The sequence below is a fragment of the Ambystoma mexicanum genome, chromosome 12 (assembly GCF_040938575.1).
Source record: "Ambystoma mexicanum isolate Mex_15411 chromosome 12, UKY_AmexF1_1, whole genome shotgun sequence".
Lineage (NCBI taxonomy): Eukaryota > Metazoa > Chordata > Amphibia > Caudata > Ambystomatidae > Ambystoma > Ambystoma mexicanum.
Window position 1 is genome coordinate 353909735 of NC_090936.1, and position 27821 is coordinate 353937555.

Here is a 27821-nt window from a genome sequence, read left to right on the forward strand (position 1 = left end):
TCTCTCTCACAATCAATATCTGACCTGTACTCTTCCCCAACTCTGCCACCAACTCTTCAGCACTCCGCTCCACCATCCGTCCTCCGTCTCGTCTTAGTCCAAATCCACACCTTCTGACAGCACCCCTTCGTCCCACATTGTGCATTCCATTCATTCCCCTATAATAGAGCTATTTACCTTTGTCTGTCTCCCCCCTTCTATTGGCTTCAGCGCTCACCTGACTCTAGTGACCAATCTAAAGCTGCTCTATCCCCAGGGTCAGGGTTCATCAGATGTAAAGCTTTAAAAAAAATCTCTTAGGTCTCCCCCTTTTCAGTCAATAATTGCAAGGTGTTTAGGCTGGTGCTGTTATTCCTGTGCTGGTGAGTTTTGTTTCAAATTCAGTTTAGGGAGGATTTCTGTGTCTTTCCTGTTCCCCTTTTGTCCCTCCTCACTCCCAGTTAATTTTCTATTTCCCCACTATTCGTCTGGGGTTGGTAGGTTGAGTGTCCCATTTCTATTTGGCAAGAAAATCCCCAGTCCATTCGGTTCTCCTCCTTGAATCCATTTCTCTGAAAAAAGAAACGAGAACTCTGGAGAGCAACAGTACTTTGAGAAATTATGCTACAGAGGGTGGTACCAGCATTAAAATTCAGGGCACATTTAGGGACTGAGCCCCCTCCGCCAACTCACTCTGCCTCTGCGACAGGGTTTGCACCCAGATAGCTCCCTGTCCCAAGTCCATCGACAGGGTCAGACTCCCAGCCCTGTCACTATCGCCAAGAAGTGAGAAAGATTGCATACCTGCATAAACTAACTAACTTGAGTGTGCAGGGGACGCGAGTGTTCCACAGTCCGTGGAAACTTTTTGTTTTCTCTATTACCACTACTTAGTGTCAGGGTAGTGTTTCTCTCCTCTGCACCTCACTACCTTTGGAGAAACTCTTAAATTACCCATTTACAATTTGGTGTGCAGCAGTGTTTTGGATTTTTTGTATGTATATTTCCACTTGTTCAGTGTGTGACACAGTAACACAGACAGCACCCACCGTACAAATCATTAAGGGAGAATATTTAATGCTCCAAAATTAATACCATTACTGATAAACATGCTACAACATTTGCCTTCAATGAAGAAGAAGAAACACGTATATCATGGCTGTTTAAGGATATAGAAACCACCACCCCGGCAGCAACCAACCAAGAACAAATTATATTTCGACAAGAAAAACTGATACGAAGGGAAATTTCCCAGAAATTACATGCCACCACATTAGTGCAATATTATCGTGCCCAAAGGATACCAAGGGGATTCAGGGTTTATCTAAAGCCTACTTCTGTAAGGAAGCACTTAGTGAAAAAGTGGAAGCAAATTTTGAATAAGTTTTCACTTGATCTCATACTACTTACCATCGAAGAAGTGTCAAAATCAGTTACCAACTTGGATACAGAGATTAGTTAATTGAGTGAACAACTCAGTTCCTTCTAAACCAATGAAGAATTAAAAACAATTCTTGATGACATCAACTCATCATTAGAGCAATACAAAAAAGAAATCGAACAACGGAAAGTTCGTAAATTCAGGCAGGATACCCTTGATTATTCTCAAGATATTGGGTACTCTTGGCAAGAGTTTTATCAAAACAACAGACCTTCACGTCCAAATAGACCACAAAGCAGTGATATTCCCTCGAGTGGTGAAGAAAGAAGAAGAACAGGTGAGAAAACAGGGGAACAGCCGATGACACCAAGTTCGAGAAGCAGGAATCTACACAATTCACAAATAGCCACAACATCATCTACAGTTCCCCAACCTTTTTTAGACAAAAGACCACAAGAAGAGGTGTTAAGAAACCTAAGGCCAAGGAACAAACCGAACAACAACTAGTTGTTAATATATCATCTAAACAACTATCAAAAAATCAACTTGATGTATTAAACTTGGGTTTGTCCTTTACCCGCACCCAAAACACCACACATTTGGAGGAGCACGTGAATCTCTACAGATTGATGAGAAAGATGAGGTTGAAAGTGTTTTTTGACATACAACCACCGTTTGATAACCCTCTGACTCCTGAATTCCTGGAGATTAAACCTAAAAGTACATTGAACCCTCCCATACACAATACAACATTGAAACTTTTTGAAACGCAAAGTCATTTAAAAAAATTGACTATAATAAAGTGAGGAAATAGAACATCAGGAAACATCAGAGTAAAATAATTAAGGACTTTTCAGATTACAGCTTGCTGACCTTGAAGCCTGCAGATAAGGGAGGAGAAATAGTAGTCATGGATACTATGTTCTACAATTTGCAATGTCTAGCGCTTCTGAACGACAGGGACACATACATACCTATCAATGAGAAACCAACATCCAGAGTCCTAACCATGATAGAGACGATACTAGGGAAAGCTCTTGATAATGGCTGGATCACAGCCAAAACAAAGCAATATCTACTTAAAACCAACCCAATAACACCAATGTTTTATGGCCTCCCTAAAATTAACAAGCAATTAGTTAAAGCGCTGTTGAGATCAATAGTAGCAGTACAGACAGTGTGTTTGATCCCCTGACAATTTATGTGGATCAGGTTCTCCAACCCATTGTACTAAAGACCAACACATACCTTCGAGATACCACTCACTTTCTCAACATTATACAGAACATACAGAATTTACAAGAGAACAATCATTTGAGCCTCTACACATCTATTCCACATGACAAGGGAATAGAGGCACTAGAATGGGCACTACTGCAACAGAATGGGCCTCATTACGAGTTAGGAGGTAAGGGATAAAGGATTACTGGCATCGCTTACCGCTCTGGTCCATTACAACCCACCAACCCGCTATTAGCGGTACCGTAAATAACGGTGCCTCTATTAGCGCCATGGGCGCGGGCACGCAACCTCACATGCCGGCAATAACACCATGGCGTAAACAGCAGCTGAACACAAGTAATGCGGACATGCTAATAACGGCCTACAGAAGACAGAAAAGTACCTTACCGGCATGGAGCAAATACCGGCATCGCGGACCACCCGTAAACGGCCATGTGCAGTGTTCCCAACTGCCACAGGTGCACACAATCATCACAGGTGGAGGCAATATAGACTGGGCCAGGACAAAAGGAGCACACCCCACCCCTTCCCACACCCAGTCACACACAAAAATGATTCCAATACTAGTAGCAATGCTGGGGCTGGAGGACATGATTGCAGTGGAACTCCAGCAAAAACAACAAGAACAACAGGCAGCACAGAGGAGACGCAGGAGCAGCAGGAGGGTGAGGCAGGCACAGCCTGCACCACCATTGCAGGCAGTTGTACCACACTGGCAGCCCCCAATCCCTCGAATCAGAGCCAATCCATTCAGCCTAACCCCTGAGCAGATCCACACCCTGTACCATCTGGACCGAGACACCATCACCACCATTGTGGACATGATACAGAATGACATTGCCAGCCTCATAGACATCCGTACCGCCATCCCCCCTCTACTGAAGGTGGTGTCTGTGCTCCACTTCCTGGCCAAAGGCACCTACCAGCACACAGTAGGGCAGATGCATGGCATATCACAACCATTATTCTCACGGACGCTCAACCAAGTGCTTGATGCCCTCCTGAAGCACACAGGCAACCACATTTCCCTACCACGGACAGCCCAGGAGATCTCCAACACCAAAGTTGGCTTCCATTCACTGGCCGGCATCCCTGGTTGCATTGGCACCATCGACTGCACCCATGTTGAATTGGTGGTCCCACATGCCATGGAGGCAGTGTATCACAACCGTAAGTTATACCACTCCATCAACATGCTAATGGTATGTGACTCAAACAAGATCATCACACATTGTTGTGCCCGATTTCCTGGATCAACCCATGATTCAATGGTCATGCAGAACTCCACGATACCACGCTACATGGAGCGACACGCAGGGCACAGATCCTGGCTACTCGGTGAGTTGCATGTCAGGCTCATGGCAGCGCGATGTGGGTAGGTGATTGGGGGGTGAGAGATGCATACTTCACCTGGCTGAGATGGGGGGGATAGATGCATACTTCACCTGGCTGAGATGGGGGGGGTGCATACTTCACCTGGTTGAGATGGGGGGAAGAGATGCATACATCATCTGGCTGAGAGTACCTGAGAGGATAGACCATGCTCATACCCCAAAGCAGGCCAGACCGGACCTGACACCTGACCCCAAAATGCAAGACGTAAGCTGCCCTACCATGAAAATGATGCACTGCTACAACCATTCCATAGCCATTAACATGTACACTGCACATAATCAGACCATAGCCCCCGCAACACAATGCAGCGACAAGCAATTACTATGGCCAACGCACAGCACCAAATACCATCATCAAAAAGGACAGTTGTCCATTACTGCGTACAAAGGACTCACATGAGGGCAAAATACATGAACACACCCCTACACCAACACAGAGGTCCACCAAAACAGCATGTCACTATCTGTCGTGCAGAGTGAGATCATCATAAGTCTGCCATCAACGGGGACAGGATGAAAGCATACAATTGACGACACATCACCCAGATCATGGGAACAACCGGCGTGGACTACCACAGTGCATGAGCACTCACAGGGAATAGGACACCCCTGCGCCCACTAGACGATGCCACGCACACCTGTCGATCAGATGAATTCACACATTGCAGTCACATTCATGCATGGATATGTGGGGGCAAACAGGAAATAAATGCATGCTATGGTGTCATTGATACAGGTCCCATATGATGTGATCACTTACACATAACCATTGTTGCACGCATGAGGGTGATGCAGGCTATCCCTTGAAGAGGTGGCTCCTTACCCCAGTCAGGAACCCGCAGAACAGGCACGAGGAGGACTACAATCGTGCACATACACGTACCCGTGTGGTGATTAAGCAGACATTTGGCATTTTGAAGGCATGGTTTCGCTGCCTCAGCAGGTCTGGTGGGGCACTCCTGTACGGGCATGAGAAGGTGGGCAAGATCGTCATGGCATGTGTCATGCTACACAATATGTGCATCAGACGGAATGTGCCTCTGCCCCCTGACGCTGAACTGCAACCACCTGACGATGAGGAGGGTGGAGATGGGGCTGTACTTCAGGGAGGCAGTGATGCACAGGAGGGACGTGCCGTGTGTCAGACTTTGATTAACCAATGTTTCTAGCACACATGGATGCGGAGTGCGACATGGAGGTGGGACACTGTAGACTGTTCACCAATAAAGCACACGTACACAATAAGCAATGTCCACTCATGTGAATTCTGATTTCACAACAGGTGTATTGAAGAAATTAAGTGCACAAGCCCTCCACCCCACACACCCTATCCCCCCGCCCCCTCCCCCCTCAACTCCCCCACACACCCTATCCCCCCCTCAACTCCCCCACACACCCTATGCCCCCTCCCCCTCAACTCCCCCACACACCCTATCCCTCCTCCACCTCCCCCCTCAACTCCCCCACACACCCTCTCCCCCCTCCAACTCCCCCCTCACCTTCCCCACTCCAGCATCAGGTGGACCCCTGTCCGACCTGCGCAGGTTCCGCCCAGACCTACGCAGGGGGCTGGTCTGAGTGGAGCTGGCATTTGAGGATGTGCCAGGTTGTTCTACCACCTGTGCGAGACGCAGGGCCTCCAATGCTGCCACCATTTGGGTGAGGACCTGCCTCACAGCCGCCAATTCGCTACATATGTATTTGGAATTTGACTCAATGGCAGATTTGAGGGATGCTGCGCATTCCCTCATTTCCTCCCTTGCCTGGCCACATTCGGTGATGTGCTGGGTCACCAGCCCTGTCAGCTCCTCCTGGCGCTGTTGGATTGCCCTGATCCCCTCTTGGCTGTTCCGGACACTGGTAGATGTAGAAGGTGCAAGCGACATGGTTGGTGCTTCAGGCATGCTCGGCGTGGGGCTGTAACTCCCTGGCCATGACTCCACAGAAGACAGCTCATGGCTGCTGTTATTGTGTATGCTGGGTGGGGAGAGGTGGGGTGACTGAAGGGGGCCTGTAGCGGTAGGTGTGCCAGGTGTCAGACTAGGTGCCTCATAATCTGACACGGCTGCTGTGGCAGCTGCCTCCGCGACAGTAGTGCTGGCAGTGGATACAGTGCCTTCAGCCACTGGCTCCTATGTGGTGGTGGCTGGTGTGGGTGCTGTGGTGGTAGCCCTAATGCACATTGGTGCTGTAGGTTCTTGGGTTGTGTTGGGTTTGCGCGGTAGTCCAGGTTGCCCTCTTCCCCTTGATGTTGAGGGCCGGTTTGCTCCCTCCATGCCCCTGGACTTCTTGAGTGGTGTTGCAGCCTCCTCCCTGGGGCCCTGGTCATCGCTGTCTGATTGCGTGCATGTGGGTGACCAAGAGAGGGGGGGCATTAGTGATGGGTCTGCATGCATCGGGCATGCATTGGGGTAGCTGCATATCTATGAAATGGCAGGTATTTGGCGTTGGAGTAGTGACATACGGGTTGCTTGCCTTTTGGGTTGGTCATGCAGGAATGAGTCTGGGCAGAAACATATTTGGGGTGCATCATGCATGTGGACGAGATGGTGCTGTGCACTGCCTGTAGGCAGTGCGGGGTACATGTGTATGGTGGACCCTGCTTTGCATCATTAAACTGTCAGTTCAGGGGGACATCATCATGTTTTTCATTACAGTGGTTTATTTGGGACACCTACCTGCATCAGCCGATGACGGGGCTCCATGCTCCATATCCCCCACTCCCTCGATAGCCTCCATTCCTATGGTGCTCGCACAGGTCTCCTCCCAGCGGGTCATCTTTATGGGTGAGCCAGCTCCACCACCTGTTGCCATCCCCTGGTTACGGTTTGCAGAGATGATGTTGCGGACGCGTAACCGCAGGTCATCCCAGCGCTTCCGGACATCTTTAACTGTGCGTGGGGTGGTGCCAACGGCACTCACTTTACGCGCCACCTCCGCCCAGATCTCTTTTTTTTGCATCAGTGCAGGTCGCCGCATATCATTGGAGAAGACAACAACCCCATTTTCTGCCAAGGTGTCTGCAAGCATGTTGAGCTCTTCTTCTGAGCAGCGCTCCTTGCGCAGGCGCGCAGCACCTTTTTTAAGTGCCTCGGCATTCTGATATGCTTCAGGTATATATTGGGACAGGTGTGGTGGTGATGTGGGTCCTGAGTACAGAGGATGGCAATGGATTGTGTTTTTAAAGATGGCCGCCGTGCTCTTTCCCGTTCCTGTGCGGTGACGCTACTGCCGGTTCCACCTATTAGCAGTCACCGCTAATAGCGGTGGCCGGTAATAGCGGTCACTGCTGATGGCGGTAATCGCTAATGCCGGAGCCATGATTGGCGCTGGAGCTACCTGCGCTTCGCGCAATGGCGGTAAGGGCAATTTTTGGGTCTTTAGCGGCATGGCAGTAAGGTTGTTACTGGCATGGCGCAAAGCTTGTGCCCGCATAGTCGTAATAGCCCTCTAATAGCAGCCTTGAAGCTACACAGACACGGTATTTACTCCATGCCGGTAAGGTCTGGTACTTACCTCCAACCTTGTAATGAGGCCCAATGAGTGCAAAACAGATAAAACATTCATACTTGAATTGGCTAAAATCATATTGCAGAATCATTTTTTCAGATTTAACCGCCAATTTGTACTTAAAAGCCTCTGGTACCTCAATGGGCTCAGTGATGGCCCCCACCTAATATGTTGGATGAGATACATCGATAATGTTTTTGTAATTTGGAGAGGGGAGAAAGAACTACTGGAAAACTTTCTGATGTACATTAATTCAGTGAATGACCGAATAAATTCACAATGGAGACAGTCACACCTAGAATCCATTACTTGGATGTAGAACTTGAGTTGACCAATGCAGTAATCACCACAAATCTATTCACCAAACCAATGGATGTAAACAACAGTCTACATTATAGAAGCCACCATCCTAAACATTTAAAAGACAATCGACCCTATAGTAAATGCCTTTGGGCCAAAAGAATAACATCAGTGGATTCTACGTTGACAGTTGAGATGGAGAAAATGACATCGAAATACACAGAGAGAAGTTATCCAGAGAACGTGATAACGGCAGCAAAAGAAAGATCTTCCCAAACATCAAGGGTTGAACTATTGAAGGAAAAACCAGAGAAAAAGGAGATACAATTTCTATACACTTTTAAATACTCAAGTCCAAGTCATCAGATCACCCGCTTGATAAGAAAAAATTGGAGGATTATCCAAATGTATCCACAACTACAGAAACTGTTCCTAGAGCCTCCGCTAATTGCATATAAAAAAGGAAGAAATTTCAGAGAACAGTTGGTGAAAGCAGAACGTACCCAAGACCAACGACAAAGGACGCTACAAACCAAGACATTGGGAACTTTCGCATGTTTACACTGAGGAAATTGCAACAATATCACAAAAGGAGATTATGGGAGGCATCCACGTACAGGGGCTAAAATTAAACTCAGACATTATGCAACCTATGACACCAAATCGGTAATATATACATTTAGTTGCCCTTGTGGCGCATATTATGTTGGACAGACCACACGACCACACATAAGGTTAAAGAAAGATGTAACGAGCACAAGAGCAACATCAGAACTAAGAACAAACGATCACCAGTGGCAAAACATTTCACTGATAAACGACACACAATTGCACAGTTGAGATACCAAATTCTGGAAGTGGTACAGAGAGCACCAAGGGGTGGCAATCACTCAAAGAGGTTGGATCAACGTGAATTGTATTGGATAGACAAATTGGACAGTATGAGTCCATATGGGATGAATGAGGACTTCCACTTGGGAGCATTTCTTTGAATGGGAATATGAATACAAAGTATGGAGTAGAAACATACCCAAAAACAGAGATGGCGATCCTCTATAATGTTGTATTTCCCTTACCCTGAATACTGCAGATTGAGCGCAGGTTCTGACCTGAGTGGGCTCCCATCCCACTAGGAGGCCTACCAAGACAAATGAATACAAGGAAAAAGGTATATAGAATACAGAAAAATATGTGTGAAAAAATATGTGTGAACTAAAGGGAGAGTCCATTATGTATGAGCATTCTCTTAGTTATATCCTTGACTTTGAAATAATATTCAATCTTATAAGAGCTAGATTGATAGGTGTGTAACATTACCACGAGATGCCTGCTTTTGGTTATAATCATTGGTCCTTTATTATAAATAAGAAAATCCATTGCACAATTGAATTTGGTGACATTAGAGCAACCGAATGTATGATGGAGTATTACTAATGCTATGATATAGATTGTGAGCAGAGGTGCCTCAGACACAATTCCAGAACTCATACAACACATGAGATCCACTCTGGCAGTAAAGATCATAGTTATCCAAAACACTCATATTCCATTACTCCTTTGCAAGGATATAACATCATATGATAAGAGGTAACTCAATAGTACATCCATATTCAGATGCTCCAATTAACCTGATACTACCTATTAGAGACATTGAGCCTCATTCTGAGTAAGGAGGTAGTCATGCTGCTTTTAGGGCACCTGAAGACCAATGTGTGGTCAAACGGAGTGGAAACGGGACCGTCATAACGAGGGAAACCTCGCTGGACCTGTTCTATGTTTGGGGAGTTTACAGTTAAAGGGGGGGGGAACGGGGCGTTAGCACCAAAGTTGGGAACCTACACAGGAACACACCGAGACCACGGGGAAGTTCCACATGCGACTCATCACCAGCAGGACCTCGAGCACCACCAGAAGCGAACGACAAACCACACAATACCCATGGCTGATACGATAAAGGTCATGACATGGAATGTCAGAGGCATGAACAGCTTCGTTAAGCAGCGCCGAATCCATGCATACCTGAAAAGATGCAAAGCCAGAATTGCCATGCTGCAAGAGACACACCTGACCGCGAAAAAACTGGATGCACTAGCCAAGACATGGCAGGGGACCCTAATAGGATCCTCCTACTCCTCCTATGCCAGAGGGGTTCTGATTTGGATTGCCCCGACCGTCCCCTTCAGGCTAGTAAGCACAAAAATGGATAATGAAGGTAGGATGGCGCTGGTATGTGGCTGCATTGAGGGTAGGGAGTTATGTCTAAACAGCACCTATGCACCCAACCACAACGCAACAGTTTTCTTTCCCACTCCCTACACACACGACTTAGCCCTTATAGAGACAGCATTATGATCTGAGGAGGCGACCACAACTGCACCCTCGACCCCCTTAAGGACAGATCGGACAACAAACATAGTCGCCCTTCCCCCCCTGCCAAAATATTATCTAATCTAACACACTAGCTGCTACTCAAAGACCTGTGGAGGGACCAGCACCCTGAACAACGTGAATATTCCTTTTTCTCCCCACCACACGCCGTCTACACTAGGCTAGACTACATCTTTGTAAGTCAGGAGCAGCAGGCCATGTTCAGCAATGCACATTACCTGCCTAGAGTGCTGTCCGATCATTCCCCCCTGCTGGTTACCTGGGAGGTATCCCCGCCTAGACCCCCAGTGCCCACGTGGAGGCTGAGGGCAGAGGCCCTGCTTGACATGTGTTCGGGGAACACATAAGGGATAGTACAGAGGAATACTGGCGTAATAACTTGGATAGCATAAAATACATAAGTACAGCGTAGGAGGCTTACAAGGTGGTTATGAGGGGAAAGATGATAGCAGCGGTTGGGGGGCCCAAAGATCCATCATAACCTCACTAGAATGCTCTGAGAAAGAACTGGGTGTGCTGGAAGGCAGGGCTGACTCAACTCCTGAACACCTACAAGAAATAACCAAACTCAGGCAAACCTGTTTAACACACTGGGAATCTCTTGGGAAACTTAGCTATGCTAAGCACACCGAGAGAACCCGGTTCTATGTTATTTCGCCGAATGATTTTACATCGTGGGACTTTTCATCGCCACCCTTTCATCGGCAAAAACTCCTTTTTTTATTTTTTATTTATGGGGGGGGGCTTTGCCCCCCCAAACGCCCCCTTACTTAAATAATCATACCCCAAACCGCACCAAACACCCCCCCCCCATAAAAAAGTTTTTTAAAAAAAACTTTTTGGCGATGAAAGGGTTGGCGATGAAAAGTCCCACGATGTAAAAATTATTCGACAAAATGCGTGTATACCGAGAACCCATGCCTTGGGAGACAAACCTGGGAAACTCTTAGCTTGGCTCTATAAGAGGGAGGCCCCCAGGTCACCCATTTGCCACATACTCAAACAGGATGGCACCACTGCACATGCTCAAAAAGAAATCAACTCAGTCTTCTCCGATTACTACCGCAACCTCTATTCCAAGACCCTGCCTCCTAATGACACAGAGATCGAGGATGTCTTAGACACCATCAAGCTGCCCAAATTAGATTCACAGATGGCTGAAGCCCTTGACGAGCCCGTCACTCCTGATGAAGTGCTGGTGATAATTAGATCATTACCTACTGGCAAAACCCAGGGCACAGATGGCCTCCCAGAGGAGTTTTATAAGACATACGAGGAAACACTAGCCCCGCTGATAGCCCAGGTCTTCAATGAGGCCTAAGAACGCGGCACTCTTCCGGACTCCATGAGCGAGGCCGTGATTATTCCCCGACTCAAGCTGGGTAAAGACGGAGCGGACTGCGGTTCATACAGACCTCTCTCTATGTTAAACGTAGATAGCAAGATCCTAACCGCCCTACTTGCCAACAGATTGCACAGAGTAATCCCCCTGTTGATCCATCAGGACCAAACAGGATACATGCCAGGGCACTCCATCACTGAGAACCTGCGCAGGTTACATCACGTCATATATAGCACGGAGCGAAGGCCGCAGAAATTTGCAGTTGCGTCATTAGACGCCACCAAAGCCTTCGATTCGGTGAAGTGGTTATGGTTATATGCCACCATGGTGAAAATGGGGATAGGCCCTGCCTTTTTAAAATGGACCCAACTACAAACCCGGCAAGCCCCCTGCCCAGTGCGGCTCAGACCGTCCCCTCTCATTGATTAACAGTGGTATTAAAATATACGCTAAACTTCTAGCCAACCGCTTAGCCCCGATCATGCCCCACATTATCCACCCTGACCAGGCAGGATTTGTACCGGGTAGATCCACATCCCTAAATTTAAGAAGGCTCTTTAACATGATTAGCAAGGTCAACCCCACCACACAGGCGGTAGCGGCCACCCTGGACATGCAGAAGGCATTTGACTCAGTGTCCAGGAAATACCTCTGGCGGGTTGTTGAGAAATGCGGGTTTGGCCCCAAATTCGCACCTGGGTTAAGTTACTCTACACGGCCCCCTCAGCTAGATTTCGCACAGAGGATAGGTGCTCCACTCACTTCCAGATATCCAGAGGGACGCAACAGGGATGCCCTTTCTCCTGCTAATCTTCGCCATCGCCATTGAGCCCTTTGGCGACATGATCCGCCAATCACACTCTCACAGGGGATTACGCACACCAATCCGATATAATTTCCCTCTACGCAGATGACGCTCTTCTGTACATTCGTTCTCCGGATACCAACCTCGCCCCTATCCTTGATGACGTCGTCCGATTTGGGGACATCTCGGGATTGAGGGTTAACTGCTCCAAATCCGTGTTATTCCCACTTACAAACTCCACACATCCCCCACTGGACTTCGGAGGATTCACCTGGTCTCAGCCTAGCATCACCTACCTGGGGGTGGTGGTCTCCCGACACACGTCACAGCTGCGCGAGAATAATTACCAGAGTTATCTGAAGAACCTGGTCACGAAAACTTCCAGCTGGACTAGGCTCCCCATATCGCTTGCGGGCAGGATTGGAATACTTAAAATGGTAGTATTACCCCAGCTTCTTTATTGTTTTACCAATCTGCCCATATGGCCAGGGGACGCATTCTTCAAATCACTACGTCAAATCTGTAATACCTTCCTCTGGCACTTGGGCTCAATCCGCCTCAAACTCTCTACGCTGACCACCCCTAAGGAATTAGGTGGATTTAACGCCCCAGATTCCACTAGATACTGGGTGGTAGCTCAATCCCAATTTGCATCTCATTGGTTCAATACCACTGACCCCCCTCCCCGCATGTTCGATTGGAGAAACTGACAGTCTCTGACCGGGTAATTGGTTCCCTTATCCTTAAACCCTTACATCCCGACCTCGACTCTGCAGACCCCGTAGCTAGTACATCCTTAGCGTTGGCCAAGCTGTGGACATTGGTTGATGCACTTCACCCATTTCATGGGGACCTGCCGTTATGGAATTTCCTCCCTGATGTCCCATCCATTCCACAATCCATCGTTCCCCGCTGGTCAGATGCTGGCTTCCTGACGCTCCGCGATATATACACACAGGACAACTTTATTAAGTGGTCTGAACTCCCCCCTTTCCTCAAGCGTCGACCCACAGCGTGGTTACAATACTCCTCCCTCCGAAGGAGCCTCAAATCGAGATACCCGGACTTCCCCACACTACCTCCTGATGAACCCATAGTTGCGGAACTTTGCTCCTACTCCTCCTTCAGGGGAAAGGTATCAAGGCTTTATTCCCAATTGCAGGTTAGGGCGGCCCCACCCTTTACTAAATTGAGGCGCAGCTTGGAGGAGGACCTAGAGGTCGAGATCACGGACGAGAGATGGTCCCGAATGTGCGCTCGCACCCATGATGTGTCTTACAACTCGAAATGTAAGCTAATACAATTCAAGGTACTGCAGAGGTATCATCATACACCTAAGAGACTACATCGTATGTTCAGCGAATCCCCTCCGAGCTGCCCCAGGTGCGGCTCAGATCAGGCGACCTACATTCATATGCTCTGGCACTGCTCGTACCTGACCCAATTCTGGTCCGACATATGTTCCACGTTATCGGATGTATTAGAGCACACCATTACCCCACCCGACTGCATCGTCTCTTCCATGACTTCCCCCAGTTGGGACGTGACTCGAAGAAACTGGCGGGGCTCTGTATGTTGTTGGCGGTCCAATGTATATTGTTATGTTGGCTCCGGCCTAAGGCACCCACATAGGCACAGTGGCTTAGAACAATTACATGGGCACACGACACAGAAGAAGCCTGGTGTGCAATGCAGCACCCACAAACAAGGCCAAGAGACACCTGGCGAAGGTTTCGCGAGTACATCTCCGCCATGGCTTCTCCTTCAAACTCTGCTCACTCCTCTCCAGGTTGTTCCCCATAATGTGCCCACTCTGTGATTTTGTTCTCCTTATCTCGAGTGCAAATGCTGTATGTGCTGTCTGAATCTCCTGCTTTCGTCCATAAGATGTTCAAGGTATACTAGTAATGATGTATATGTATTGTTATCGCCGCTGGAGTCATGTGGCTCCCTGTGTTTTTCCGTGAGTTGTCAAGACAAATAAAAAAATGGTTAAAAAAAAAATGGACCCAACTAATTTATGTAAAACACAAGGGACTGTTGTGGGTATTCCTACTGTGGGTTGCCCAATACTATGATCACACTCAGGAACTCACAGTTATTTATTAGGGTGGGTTAGGATAGGATTGTGTTATCGCTTACAGATGTGAACGTATGCACTCCAACTCATTGTTTATAATTGCTTTTGCCCCTAGGTCCCAGGCTGCCTCACCCATCGGTGCACCGAACTAGCAACTACATGGAAAGGGTAAGCCCCCCCTTCCATTTTTGTACTGAAAATGTGCAGTGTGTACAAGTGTAACCATATATAAGACCACAGGTGGATATGTATGCATTAAATAATCCGCCCCCCCCTCACTTCTCCCCCACCACTCCTGTCACCCCTACAGGGAGAGGACTTTGAATAATGCAGACTATGCTGTTATTGTAAACTAGGAGGCACCCACTTTGATGCCCCCATAAACCCTGAGGAATGTGGTTTAACCACTCCATACCACAAAAAACGGTCGGCTCTTGGGAGACCTGACCTAGTGCTCAAGACAATAGCACAGGCAGGGTCTTCCTCATTAGGACCCTGGAAAATAAACATCAAAGGCCCTAAAAGACTCTTCAATGCTTAGATGCAAAAGAGGAACCCACTGGAGATTATAATGTACACCCTCCAGTCTTTTAAGAAACATACCTGCACCTGCCTGACGGAGAAAGCTCATTAAAGTTTTCAGAATTTCATCCGAATAGTGGCAGACACATAGACAGCCCAGAATGGCCTAATATGTGTTTTTAGCACGACAGAGTGCACCGACTTGCAATTGTAAGCCAAGTAGTAGATATGTACCTATCCTAACCCACCCTAATAAATAACTGTGAGTTCCCAACTAATTTATACCAATCCAACTGCGAGAGTGCGCACGAACAAAGCATACTCCGACAAATGGTCTCTCCATAGGGGCACCCATTAGGGATGCCCACTGTCCCCCATGCTATATATTATTGCTGCCAAACCAGTGGCTGCTTACCTCCGACAGGAATACGGCGATGGGGGCATTGAGATAGACAGGGTGACCCACCCCGTCTCCATGTACGCTGATTATACCCTATTGTACCTACATAACCCCGAGCACCTATTGCCCTACATCTTAGAGACCCTAGACTGCTTCCACAAATATACTGGGATCCTGATCAACAGGGACAAGTCCTGTCTCTACCTTCTTGCTGCACTATATGATGACGAATATAGGTCCCTTCCCCCCTTGGACCTAGAATGGCAGGTAACCTCCTTCAAATACCTGGGAATCACTATACACTGCAATCCAAACACAGAACACATTCTCAACACGGTCCGGGCCAAAGACTCTCTTGTGAGATCTATGGAATTTTGGGGTAAGCTCCCACTCTCGATGGCTGGGAGGGCGGGCCTCCTCAAGATGGTGGCACTCCCCCGTCTGCTGCACAACTTCACTAATGTCCCCTTCAACATCCCACCTCATTCTTTAAAGACATTAACAAACTCTGCAGAGGATTTCTCTGGCAGGGGGGCAGACACAGGGTGGCGTTGGAGACACTCCAAAGACCCTACGAGACAGGAGGAATGAAAGTTCCCAACTTTGAGCTATACTACCTCGCAAGCCAACTGAGACATGTGATGCGATGGATGGCCGATGAGAATACAACAGATACCCGCCTTCTCCAACCATTGTGAGGGAATGAGGGGCAAATGGGCCCCTCTCTACCATCACTTCTCAGTACAAAACTTGGACCAAGTGCCTCTAGTGGTGGGTATGCCCCTCGCCCTTATGCGATACTAACTTTTGGTTATATTCGCGTAGATGGGACCACCGAGCAGGACACAGGGCATCAATTTTTTGTACCCCCTTTCGACTCCATCTTGGTAACCAGGCCTCACTGCGATAGTACAAAACACATCTCTCCCTTTTGCTGCCGCTGTAGCTTGGAGCACATGGCCCCCACCCTCATCCCCACTCCAACTGGAAAACTCTGCAGCTCCATTCTCACACTGAGGCCGGAGCTGCTTGCAACAAATAATAAATGTAACACATCCCATTTCCTCTGAGATCACTGTCCCGCATGTGAACCAACATGAGCCAAGCACATTGCTCGTTCATCTCCACAAAAGTGTCCTTGGCTCGTACCCTCGCCAGTTGAAACTTCTTGCCATTCTAACCCTGTGTCCTTGCGAGGCATCCCTTTCATGTGCCAGACTGCCAACCATACTATGAAACCCACCCAGCAGACCCCCAACTAACATTAGACCCCTGTGCAGTATATTGTGCCCAATACTAACAAGTGCCACATACCTGAGATTCTTGTGAGACTAACCCTATAGTTCAATCACAGTATTATAGTGGTCAAGGCCATTAAACCTGTGACCTGTATAACCCAAATGTGTAGATGGTATAAACCCTTGAGTGATTTGTATAACGACATGATACACTACTAAGAGTCTTTTGATAAGCTATTATTTAGTGCATGCATTACTCAGAATGTATTTTCTTAGCTTAGATAGTGACCACCGTGTTTCACAGCGACCTGACCTTCACCCATCCGGAGCACAAATGTCTGACGTCAATCCTCCCGCCAACCAAGCAACCAACCCGGAGGAAGAGATGATGCCCACACCTAAGACACCACCCTGGCTGACCAATCCTGGTCCAACGTAGCATCATATGTTAAAAATGTAGATGTACTATATAAATGTGTTGTAACCTTGATGTGGTCAGAGCGCTCTCGGAGGTCTAGATAAACTTTTCCTTGAACTTTCGCAGCCTGCTCTTTTGTGCCTTATTCCCTGCCGGGGAGTGTCTGTTTCATTCATTTCACACGTGTGAGTCAGGGTGGGCACAAACATTTGGTGACCCCCTGCGACGTGATCTGAGAGGTGCCTCGAGGCCAACGCCGAGCGGCGAGATCCGGGACGCCCCCCAACGAAACCATCGCCTCCACGGCCGACCAGCCTGTGCGCACTACGAAGAAGGGTCAAAGGTTCCCGGATGACGAATACCCGACTGAAAAGCTGCTCGCCGAGGCGGGCCATGGCTTGGTTGGGGTGCAAGCCTGACAGGGGTCGGACTGAGAGCGGCGACCCTCGGTTCACCTGACTGAACACGTGAGTGCCGGTTGCGAAGGTTACGAAGGAAAGGAAGGGGGAAATAGGAGGGACAGGTGGTAACGGGTGATAGGGAAGAGTAGGGCCTGTGTGAGTGATGATGAGGCTTTTCTGATCCGTCCTTTATATGGCCATTAGGTTTTTGTAAGAGGTGAAGAGAAAAAAAGAAGTGGTATCCTAGCAAGAACGGGTAGAAGGTAGGGCTGCATAGCATTGTCTCGTCCAGTTCAGAATAAATAAGTGAAGTTACAGAGAAAATAGTAGGAGTCTCGTATATTGAGTAGACTCGGAGTAGTTATTTAGAACATTCTTTTTCTGGGTACGAAAAGATTCTTGGAAAAGAGTAAGAGGGTGTAAGAGGTGGGGAGTGAATGAGAAGAGTAGGCGAAACGGGAAAGGGGTGGAAAAAAGAGCAACGGGGAGAAAACGTGCGCAGGTAGTGCATGTGCATGATAAATGTTATATGTGCTTTTGTGTTCTGTCCATTTTTTGTCAAGGATATCCAAGTACTGTGATTAATTTGTGGTTAAAGTGGCAAAATATGCAACAATGAACTGTTGAATTTGAACATGCAATAACTAAAAGGTTAACACATATATATATATATATATATTTTGATACATATATGTGCATACAAACTACAAGTAATTGAGAAGACTTGTGGTATATTATCCAACTGGTGAAGCAGTGATTAAGGGGAAAGGGAGGTCGAAAGGTAAGTACAGACAAAGGGAGGAAAGGAAACACATTGACATGGGGGGAATAACACCACTAGCACCTATTTGGCAGCACCTTCCGTTATACAGTGAGAAAATACAAAAATACCACGATCAATGGTTGACAGAGATAAAAGGGGACAGTGTGACGCCAATCTGGCCAGAGGGTGGGTCATTTGACAAGAGAGTATTGGATTTAGTGTCTACACACTTGTTAGCAAGGTATAAGGGGAAACAACTGCAAAACAGAAGGGAAGTACTAGACCTGTGGCGAATGTTTGAAGAAGTTACGCCTACAGTAGAGGTAAATAAAGAGAAAGTGAATGAAACACAGAAAATGCAGGAAGAGGTAAGCAGAACGCCAAAGGGCGAGTGCACAACCACTACAGCTGAAGGTGATACAACTAAAATATATCCTCTAATGTCCAGACCAGCAGTAGGGTATAGTGAGCCCCTGTACGTACCAGCATGTCCAACTCCTACACCTACAACAGGGGCATTTGCCACAGCACCACCCCCCTATGATAAAGGTGGTTTGTATGGCCCAACAAGCGCACCCCCCGTGAATTTAGCACATATCACTGGAGAATTAGACCGCCAGCTAGCGCATGCACAGATGGAGATAACGCAGCTACCAGCGTTGTGCGACAGGAGCCAAATGCTGCCAGGGGGAGGAGAGGTGCCACCATTATCCATAGTGGATCTAACACCAACACTGAGCACAGCAGGGGAAGTGGCGCAAGCAATCTCAGAGCCAGCACGGTCAGTATCATCACAAGGAACACGCATACCACAAGGGCAAGAGAAAGAGTGGCGGTCAGGGGAATTCCTGTTCCATCTAAATGACAAACCCGTGAGGATTATACGCCCACCCACCCCAAACAGTGAGAGGGGAGAAGGATGTGAAGGGAACAATGAGCAAGAATCAGAACTAGAAGAGGTGTGGAGTGACTTAGGCGAATATGAAGAGACAGCTGCCAAGACCGGGTCCCCACTGCCAAACCGCTGGTACCCAGACACACCATCGTCACCACTATGGCAGGGTAGGCTAAGACAGCGAGGGGGAAATATGATGGTAAGTAAAACAAAGAAAAGGTGCGGTAAGTATGTAGGGAAGAAACACAAGTTACAAATGCCATTGATACATAAAGGAGCAGGTAGGCCACATTACATTCCGTGGGCTTAAATGGATAAAAACAACTTGCTAAAGGTCCTCCCCCCACTGTCGGGAGGAGCTGGGAAATGGATACATGCCTTTGAGAAAAACACAGCAGGAGTGCCGCTAGCGATAGGAGATGTGAAGAGCTTATTAGTGTCAGCAATTGGTGATCAAGCAGACGCAGTGTGGGAAAAGGCCGGATTCCCCGGAGTCACGATGAGTTGTGACCGCCACGATGGATCAGCGTTCAATAATGTTTGAGCACAAGTATGGGATGCATTGAGGCGCACGTTTCCAGATATTCCAGATTTACATTTGGTGATACAGTGCACAATGGTGGAGAACGAGGATCCTACGCAATTCATTCTACAGGTGCAGGATTTATGGAGAAGCGAAACTGGCACAGCGTGGAACCAGTCCACCGCCTTGTTTTATTTTATCATCAAGAAGGGGCTCCCGAAAGAGGTGCAGAAGGCCTTAGACAAAATAGCTGGGATAGAAGCCAAGGGCTGGCCTGAAATACAGAGTATAATTGTGCACCACTGCAGGAGGATCAAAGAGAGGGAAAAAGAGATAGCACAAAAAAGGCTGGCAGACGAGGTGAAGCTGGTACAGAACAAATTAGTGAAGGTCGCCGCCGTCAACGTCAGCGCAACCACAGCGGGAAACAGACCAGCAACAATAGCGGCACTGCGGGCCACAGGAGGACAAGGTCAGTGGAACGGAGAGGAACAATACGGTGGACAACAGTGGCAAGAAAGACCAGCAAGTGGAAGAGGTGGGTACCGTGGCGGCCAGAGAGGGGGGTTTGGAGGCATGGGAAATAGAGGATTTGGCGGCCAGGGAATGAGAGGCGGACCACAAGGGTCATGTTGGAACTGTGGGAGATGGGGACACTACTCTAGAGGTTGTAGAATGCGGCCTTCAGGGTATTTCCAGGGGCAACAGCCCATGGAGAACTAACAAGGTTGGGAGTGTCCACACCCAGGTAGCCCCTATGGACTGCCGATGGGAAGTGGGAGACAGCAAGACTACTGCTATAACGAACCTCTGGTACAGCAAGGACAGCAACGACCACCACAGCCAATGGCAAGATAAAATGCAGTGGGAAGTGCAACCAATGATTGTTATGCATCATCTACAAACGGTGCGCCCTCACCGTACCGCAGGGTGACCGTGATCGGGGACAATGTCTTTTCAGTGCCAGGGCAAGAAAGACATTCAGATTAGGACAGCCCACAGGGAACACTTGCGTGTCCAGTCCTATCCACCACCCTATGTGCAGAAGAGGAACCACTAGTGGGGGCAGAGATAGGAAATAAGCAGTTTATCTTTATGGTAGACTCTGGAGCAGAGAAATCATGTCTTATGGAAGGGCGGTTTCCACTCTCAGGCAGGAATTTAGAGACGCAGGGGTTCTCTGGGGCTATTTTAAAAGTTGCTTACACTAAAGATCTTGATATAACAGTGGGGGAAAAACCGTGCGTGCACCCTTACTGTACCACGAAGACGCGCCAATAAACCTGCTGGGGAGAGATTTGTTGAGCAAATTGAATATGACGATCTCGTTTACAGAACGAGGAATAGTGTGCTCAACACCAGGAGTGTGCCCAGTACGAGCAATGTTGATGATCAGCACAGTGATGAATGAAGCTGTGGTGCGAGGGATACTCATTGATATAAGCATGTTTAAATATGGTATCAAGGTGTTAGCACGAGTGGTGCCAGAGATAACGAGAAAAGAATGGAGAACACCATCAGATTTCATATTCCGCCCAATTGCACACACAGACATTGTACCAGGTTCGATAATGTCCATAGACATTGAGGCAGTTCAAGTATCCAGCAAACGTATTGTGGTCATAGGACTAGACACGCAGGGGTGCGAGTGGAGGACTGTGTTATGCATAGACCCAAACATAATGAGATATAACAGATGAGGAATTATTCACTGATGGTGAGGATGATGGAGAAATAATAATGGAGCTAAGCATACCATGCGACATCATGGTCCAGTACAGAGAGGTACCTAACCCACTGATGGCTAGCATTAGGTCCCCACTGACTATATTTGAGGAAGACATGACAAAAGTAGCACCTGAAATTTGGACCACCGGGCCCCACGATGTAGGGCTGCTGCATGAGGTGACACCAATAAAAATAAAACTCAAACCAGGTGCAATGCTGCCGAGAGTAAAACAATATCCCATATCAAAAGAAGCGGAGGAGGGAATTAGAGAAACCATAAATGCACTCCTAAAACAAGGCATCATAGTGCCATCAACCTCCCCATGTAATACAGCGATTTTCCTGATCAAAAAAGCAAAGAGAGGGGCGTGGAGGATGATCTAAGATCTCCGGCCACTCAATGACGTAATTCAAAAAGAGTTCCCATTAGTGCCTAACCCGGCATCAATATTGTGCAGTGTGCCAAAAGAATCAACGTGTTTCACTGTAATTGAATTGAAGAACACTTTCTTCTCCATACCACTCGACCCAGGATCCCAATACCTGACAGCGTTTACAATAGGAAACAACAGGTATGAACACCGCCAACTCCCGCAATGGTATTGTGAAAGCCCCAGCATTTTTAACAGGGTGTTACGGGAAGACATTGGAAACATAGATGTGTAGAGCACCATCATTCAATACGTAGACGATTTGCTCGTCTGTAGCCATATAGAAGAAAAGTGTCAAGAAGACTCGATAGCACTACTGAATGTGCTAGCTACCAAGGGATACAAGGTAGATAAGGGGAAGTTGCAATACTGTCTCGCCCAGGTTGTATACCTCGGACAGTTAATATCAAAAGATGGGAAGCGAATATCCCCAGACAGAGTAGCTGATATACGTAACATAATAATACCAAAAACTGTGAAAGACATACAAACATTTCTTGGCATTTGTAATTATTGCCGAGCATGAATCCTTGATTACGCGGCATATACATGCCCCCTACTACAAGCATTAAAAGAGGCACAGAAGAATAGGGCGACAATAAAATGGACGCATGAAATGACAATACAGTATTCGAAATGAAAAGACCTCATCGCTGACGCCCCAGTCCTCGCGAACCCAGATTATGAGAGAGAATTTTTCTTGTTTTCACACTGCAACGGGGCACTGATGACAGCAGTACTGACACAGAAGACATCACTAGGTCACAAACCATTGGCTTACTACAGTGGGACACTAGATCCAGTAATGCAAGGTCATTTCGCATGCGAACAGGCCCTCGCAGCTGCAGCCTTTGCGATTGAAAAAAGCGCCACCATTGTCATGGGATGTTCGGTAACACTATATGCAGAGCATTCCCTGTTCGCCATCCTTGAGCGATCAAAATCAACACTAACGACACAGAGAGCAACAGCATATGAAGTAATAATTTCAAGCCCAACTACACGTTGTGAGGTGCAAGACAGTGAACCCAGCAACATTTATTACAGAGTCATGCAAGACAGAGGACATACAAGAACACGATCGTGCCACATATGAGGGGGAAGGTGATGACATCCCGAAAGCAAGCAAGAATGCCCTACAGGAGGGATAAATATATTTCATAGATGGGTCAGCATCAATGGACCCCGAGACAGGGGAAAAACACGTTGGAATAGCGGTAGTGCGCATGGAAGAAGATGAATATGAGACAATTGTGCAAAAGCGCCTCCCATCCCATTATTCAGCACAGGCAGCAGAATTAACTGCCCTGATTGAAGCCCTGCGCACAGCCAAAGGCTGTGCGGTGACAATATACTCCGACTCAGCCTATGCAACTACCACGGTGCACTCAGGGCTGTCACGGTGGCGTAGAAGAGGGTTCAGGAGGGCAGACAGTTCCCCAGTACAGCATGCAACATTGTTGAATGAGCTGATAGATGCATTAGCAGTACCATTGGTAGTGGCAGTGGTGAAATGCCAAGCCCATACCAACAACACAGATGCAATTTCATTGGGAAACGCGGCAGCCGACGCAACCGCGAAGGAGGCCTTGTATTTCAATGTGACCCCAACACTCGAATACATCACAAAAGCAACCACCACAGATCCACGAGAGGAGGCATACAATAACACCCCAATAGCGCAAATAATAGAGTTGCAAAGAGCGTCCCAAGAGGAGCAGGAACTGTGGAGCAAACGGGGATGTAAACAATCAGCCACAGATCTCATTTGGAGGCAAGAGACAACAGGAAAGGTTGTAATGCCCTAGAAATAGCATTCCAACAGCTGCATTTCCCGGCCATGTAGCAAAACAATCCATTTCAGCAGACATCCAGGAACACTGGTTCGTCCCCAATTTGCAAGAGCACCTGTCAAAATTAATTGTAGAATGTATAACATGCCAAACATATAATTCAGGAATGACACTAAGAACACTACGTGGTACCTTGCCCCGACCAACAGGACCATTTAGAGAGCTCCACATAGACGATGCTGATATGGGAGAGTGGTGTAACGGAGCAAGATATTTGATTTTGGTGGTGTGCCCCTTTTCAAGGTGGGTGGAAGCGGGCCCATGTCCCCACCCAGACGCGAAATGTGCAGCCAAGTTCCTCGTGCGGGAAGTGTTTTCACGATGGGGGATATGCGATGTGATTAGATCAGACAACGGTACGCACTTTGTGAATGACCTCTTTAAGGAAGTGACATCACTCTTGGGGTTGAAGCACAAATTATGTTCAATTTATCACCCAATGGCGAATGGGATGGTAGAAAAGATCAACGGACTATTGAAGAGTAAGTTGTCTAAGTTGTGTAACACATTAAAAAAGAATTGGGTGTACTGCTTGCCCCTAGCACTGTTCCACTCAGGACGCAGCCGTGTAAAGACCACCATTAAAGCCCCCACAAAATTGTAACTGGGAGGAGAATACACACGCCAGTATCCCCGATTAGAAGAGCATCGGATGCACACAGGGCTGCCACAGTGCTGGGGGAAGAGTTCAAGGAATACCTAACCCAGTTAACACGCACAGTGCGCAGCATAGCGAGACAGAGAGCACCGCCTTTTACTGAAAATGTGATGGCTGATACTACTACACCGACCACAGATAGTTCAAGCGGGCCACTGATGCTGGGGGCACATGTGTATGTCAGCAGCTTTGTGAGAAGGTGGAATTCACCCAGGTTTCATGGCCCCTACGAGGTCATTTATAGTACACCCACCGCGGTGAAGGGATTGAAGTATTGGGTGCACTTATCCGATGTGAGGAGGGCACACAGTAGTACAATACCCCAGGAGGAGCAAGACAGCACTACTGGGACAACAAATGAGGTTGAAAAAAATTAACAAAAGAGTCAGTAAAAGAATATGCAGAGATAAAAGTGATGATATGTATTTTGTTCTGCACAGCTTACTTCCTCCTTCTTTCCTTTCTGTCTCTTTCCCGTTTCCTCTTCAATTGGCCAGCATATTGTTTATATACCTCACCTATCTCTCCCTCTCTATCTCCCACCTTCATTTTTTGATGGTTGTCTCTACAGCAAAAGTACATGACCAATAGAGTAACAGAACAAGCCTGACTGAAAATAATGATTAAACGTGAAGTTGAACAAGAATGTAAATATATGTATATATTGTGATGACTTAACAAATTTATATCGCCCCTCCAGGTGAACAATGGCCCAACGACCCACGATTGGAGAGAGCGAATTCATGTTAGATAGTGATAGGGTCGGGGGGCGCTGTTGAGCGCCGAACAAAATGGCCGCCTGAGTATCGAGCTCCGGAGCCGGCAGATCTCGAGATCCTGAAGCGGCACCTTTAAACGCCGGAGAGCCGATCGCGGCTTATGCGTTTCTGTGGCTGCCGCCCCGAGGACCCTGCGGATTGAATTTCGCCCGGAATCGGATCCCCGGAGCGGGATTCCTGAACGCCGCCGAACCATCCCCCCACCCGACTGCAGCGCTCCCGCGCAGGAACTCGTCCTCTAACGAAGCGGAGGAGCTCGCCTGAAGCCGTGTGCGGGCTGCCGGGTGACGATCCGCCTCCCCCCTAGCTTGTGGCGAGGCTGGGGGTGGCTGAGACGCGTCCTTAGCCCGCGCACTGTGGGCTCGAGTGGCCACGGCCGGGTGCGCACTCGTGGGGACGCCCGCTCTGCTGGACCTCGCCGGGGCCAACCCCCCTGCCCCCCTGCCGACAGCGGGAGACGCACACCGCGGAACGGATCCTTGAGGCCACCAGGTACGTGGGTCGGGGAGGCCCCCGCGGACTTGTCTTGGGCAGCGACGCGGCCTCGCCCCCTCCATACACGGTACTGGGGACTGTCCGCCGGCACCCCTTGCCTCTGGGCCCATCGGCGGCTGGTGCTGCCCCGGGCCTGACACCTCCCCCGGCCTGCATCTGTCCTGGTGTCCCCCCCGGATTCTCTCTCATCCCCCCGCTCCACTGGCTACTGCGGGCTGCGGGTGTCTCCTTCCGTGGTGGCCTTTGGGGGGGGCCGCAGTGATCTTGCCGCCACTACACCGCCCGGGATCTTCAGTCCACCGGCCGCCTGTCCTGTCTTCTACCACTGTGTACGCTGCTGCGGCCTATCTACTACGTGGGCATTGTGCCGGGAGGCGCCCCCCCATCATTCGTCGCTCTCAACCACCCATATCTTGGTCCAGGATCACACACTGCTCGCTGGGCGCCATTGCCCCCAATCCTGGGAACAGCCAACTCCGTGGTCTTCTCACGTTTTTCCCCGCTCCTCTCTGGGCTAACTGAGACCTTGCGGCCTGCGCTGGTGGCCACAACTTCAGATTTACACGGACTCACAGCCAAGGCTTCACCTGCATCACCCCCTGTTCGCACCACACTTTGCGCCCTGCCTCTGGTGGTATAGGGCCCGGGTCCCCCCCTTATCCCCACTTGACTTCCAGCATCGCCAGTATGACTAAGGGAGGGGTGAGGAAACAGAGCTCCATCAACATTTTTGCTAAGGCTGCGTCGAGATCGTCAGAGGAGACCAATGAGCAGACCCCAGCAGCACCTCCACCCGATGCAGCACCGGGATCCCAAAATATGATGGACTTCATTCGCGAGGGCTTCACCGCACTCCACTCAAAACTGGATGACATGAACGGTACTATATCTTCTATTAAGGCCCACATCGAGCGGACTGACAGCCGGGTGTCAGAAGTCGAGACACGGGTCGGTTCCGCCGAGGATGCATTGGGAGCCCTGCGCTCCGAGGTCACTGCTCTCTCCAACCGAGTCCTTGAGGTAGAGAAGAAGAACGAGGACCTGGAATCTCGATCGAGGCGCAACAACCTCCGCATTATCGGGGTTCCCGAGAACGAAGTGCACGAACCGATGGAGGACTTTGTCGAGCGCACATTGGTCTCGCTCCTGGATTCTCCCAAGCTCTCCCCACACTTCGCTATTGAGCGGGCACACAGAGCCCTGACGGCTAAACCCAGACCCGGGGCTCCACCCCGGCCCATCATAGCCCGAGTGCTGAATTTCCGTGACCGGGATGCCCTCCTCAGGGCAGCTAGGCTCAAAGGGGAGCTACTACTGGATGGTGCAAGGATTCATCTTTATCCGGACTTCTCCACGGCTGTCCAACGTGAACGCAAGACTTTTCAGGCTGTGAAGCGTAGGCTGCGGGACCACTCAGTCAAATACGCCATGCTCTACCCTGCCAAACTCTGCATAGAACACGCCAACCAGGTGTTTTTTTTCACGATCCCGGAGGAGGCCTCCAGGTTCATCGACGAACATTTCCCTGGTTGACCCCTCCCCTCTCCTTATGTTTTTGCAGTTATCCTTCCGCCCCGACGTGGAGGGGCCGTGCGAGGCCGCCTTCCCGTATCGGGGTTACCTGATCCTTTACTTCGGAATCTGCTTGTTGTGTTCATTCTTACAAATGTGTGCCTTACCACCATGTGCCAGAACCCTGTCCAAGTTATTTGCTAAGGTCCACTGTGGGCACCCCTTATCTTATTAGATCTGCCGCAGCCCGGACTACGGCGGCTAGTCCGGCCCTCAGGCCCCCAGGCGTTGATGCCTTTGGTTTGGTTTTGGTTGAGGGGGGTTGGGATTGTCATCCCTCTGTTTGGGTGGGGGGGATGTGGGTGGGGGTGGGACATGTTCGGGTGTTTGATGTTAAAAAGTTGGTGTTGGCAGCGAAGGCGAGCCGTGAGGTGGCGCTCAGGGCCTGGTGTTGCAGGACTTTGAAATTGACCCGTTGGGTACTGACATTCGTTCTCTCTCGATTACCACTGTATCTGTGACCAAGAGTAACCTGACCTTCATGAGCTGGAATGTGCGTGGGTTGGGAAATTACAAAAAAATGAGACAGCTCCAGCTGCAGACCGAGCGTCATGGGTCCAAGATTTTGTTTCTGCAAGAGACACATGCCCGCGCGGAACAGTGTATGCGTTTTGCCAAAACCTGGGGCCCCCATAGATACTACACCGATTTCTCCACCCAAAGCCGGGGGGTCATGACCCTTATTCACAAAAGTCTCAAGTTTTCCCTCATTTCCTCACAAATA

General features: G+C 48.8%; 1 protein-coding gene across 9 annotated transcripts in view; it reads right to left on the reverse strand.

Annotated features, from left to right (window-relative positions):
• The window catches only part of ITPR2 (inositol 1,4,5-trisphosphate receptor type 2), a 4412221-nt gene that overhangs the window by 2824495 nt on the left and 1559905 nt on the right, over positions 1 to 27821 (reverse strand). The window lies entirely within an intron of this gene.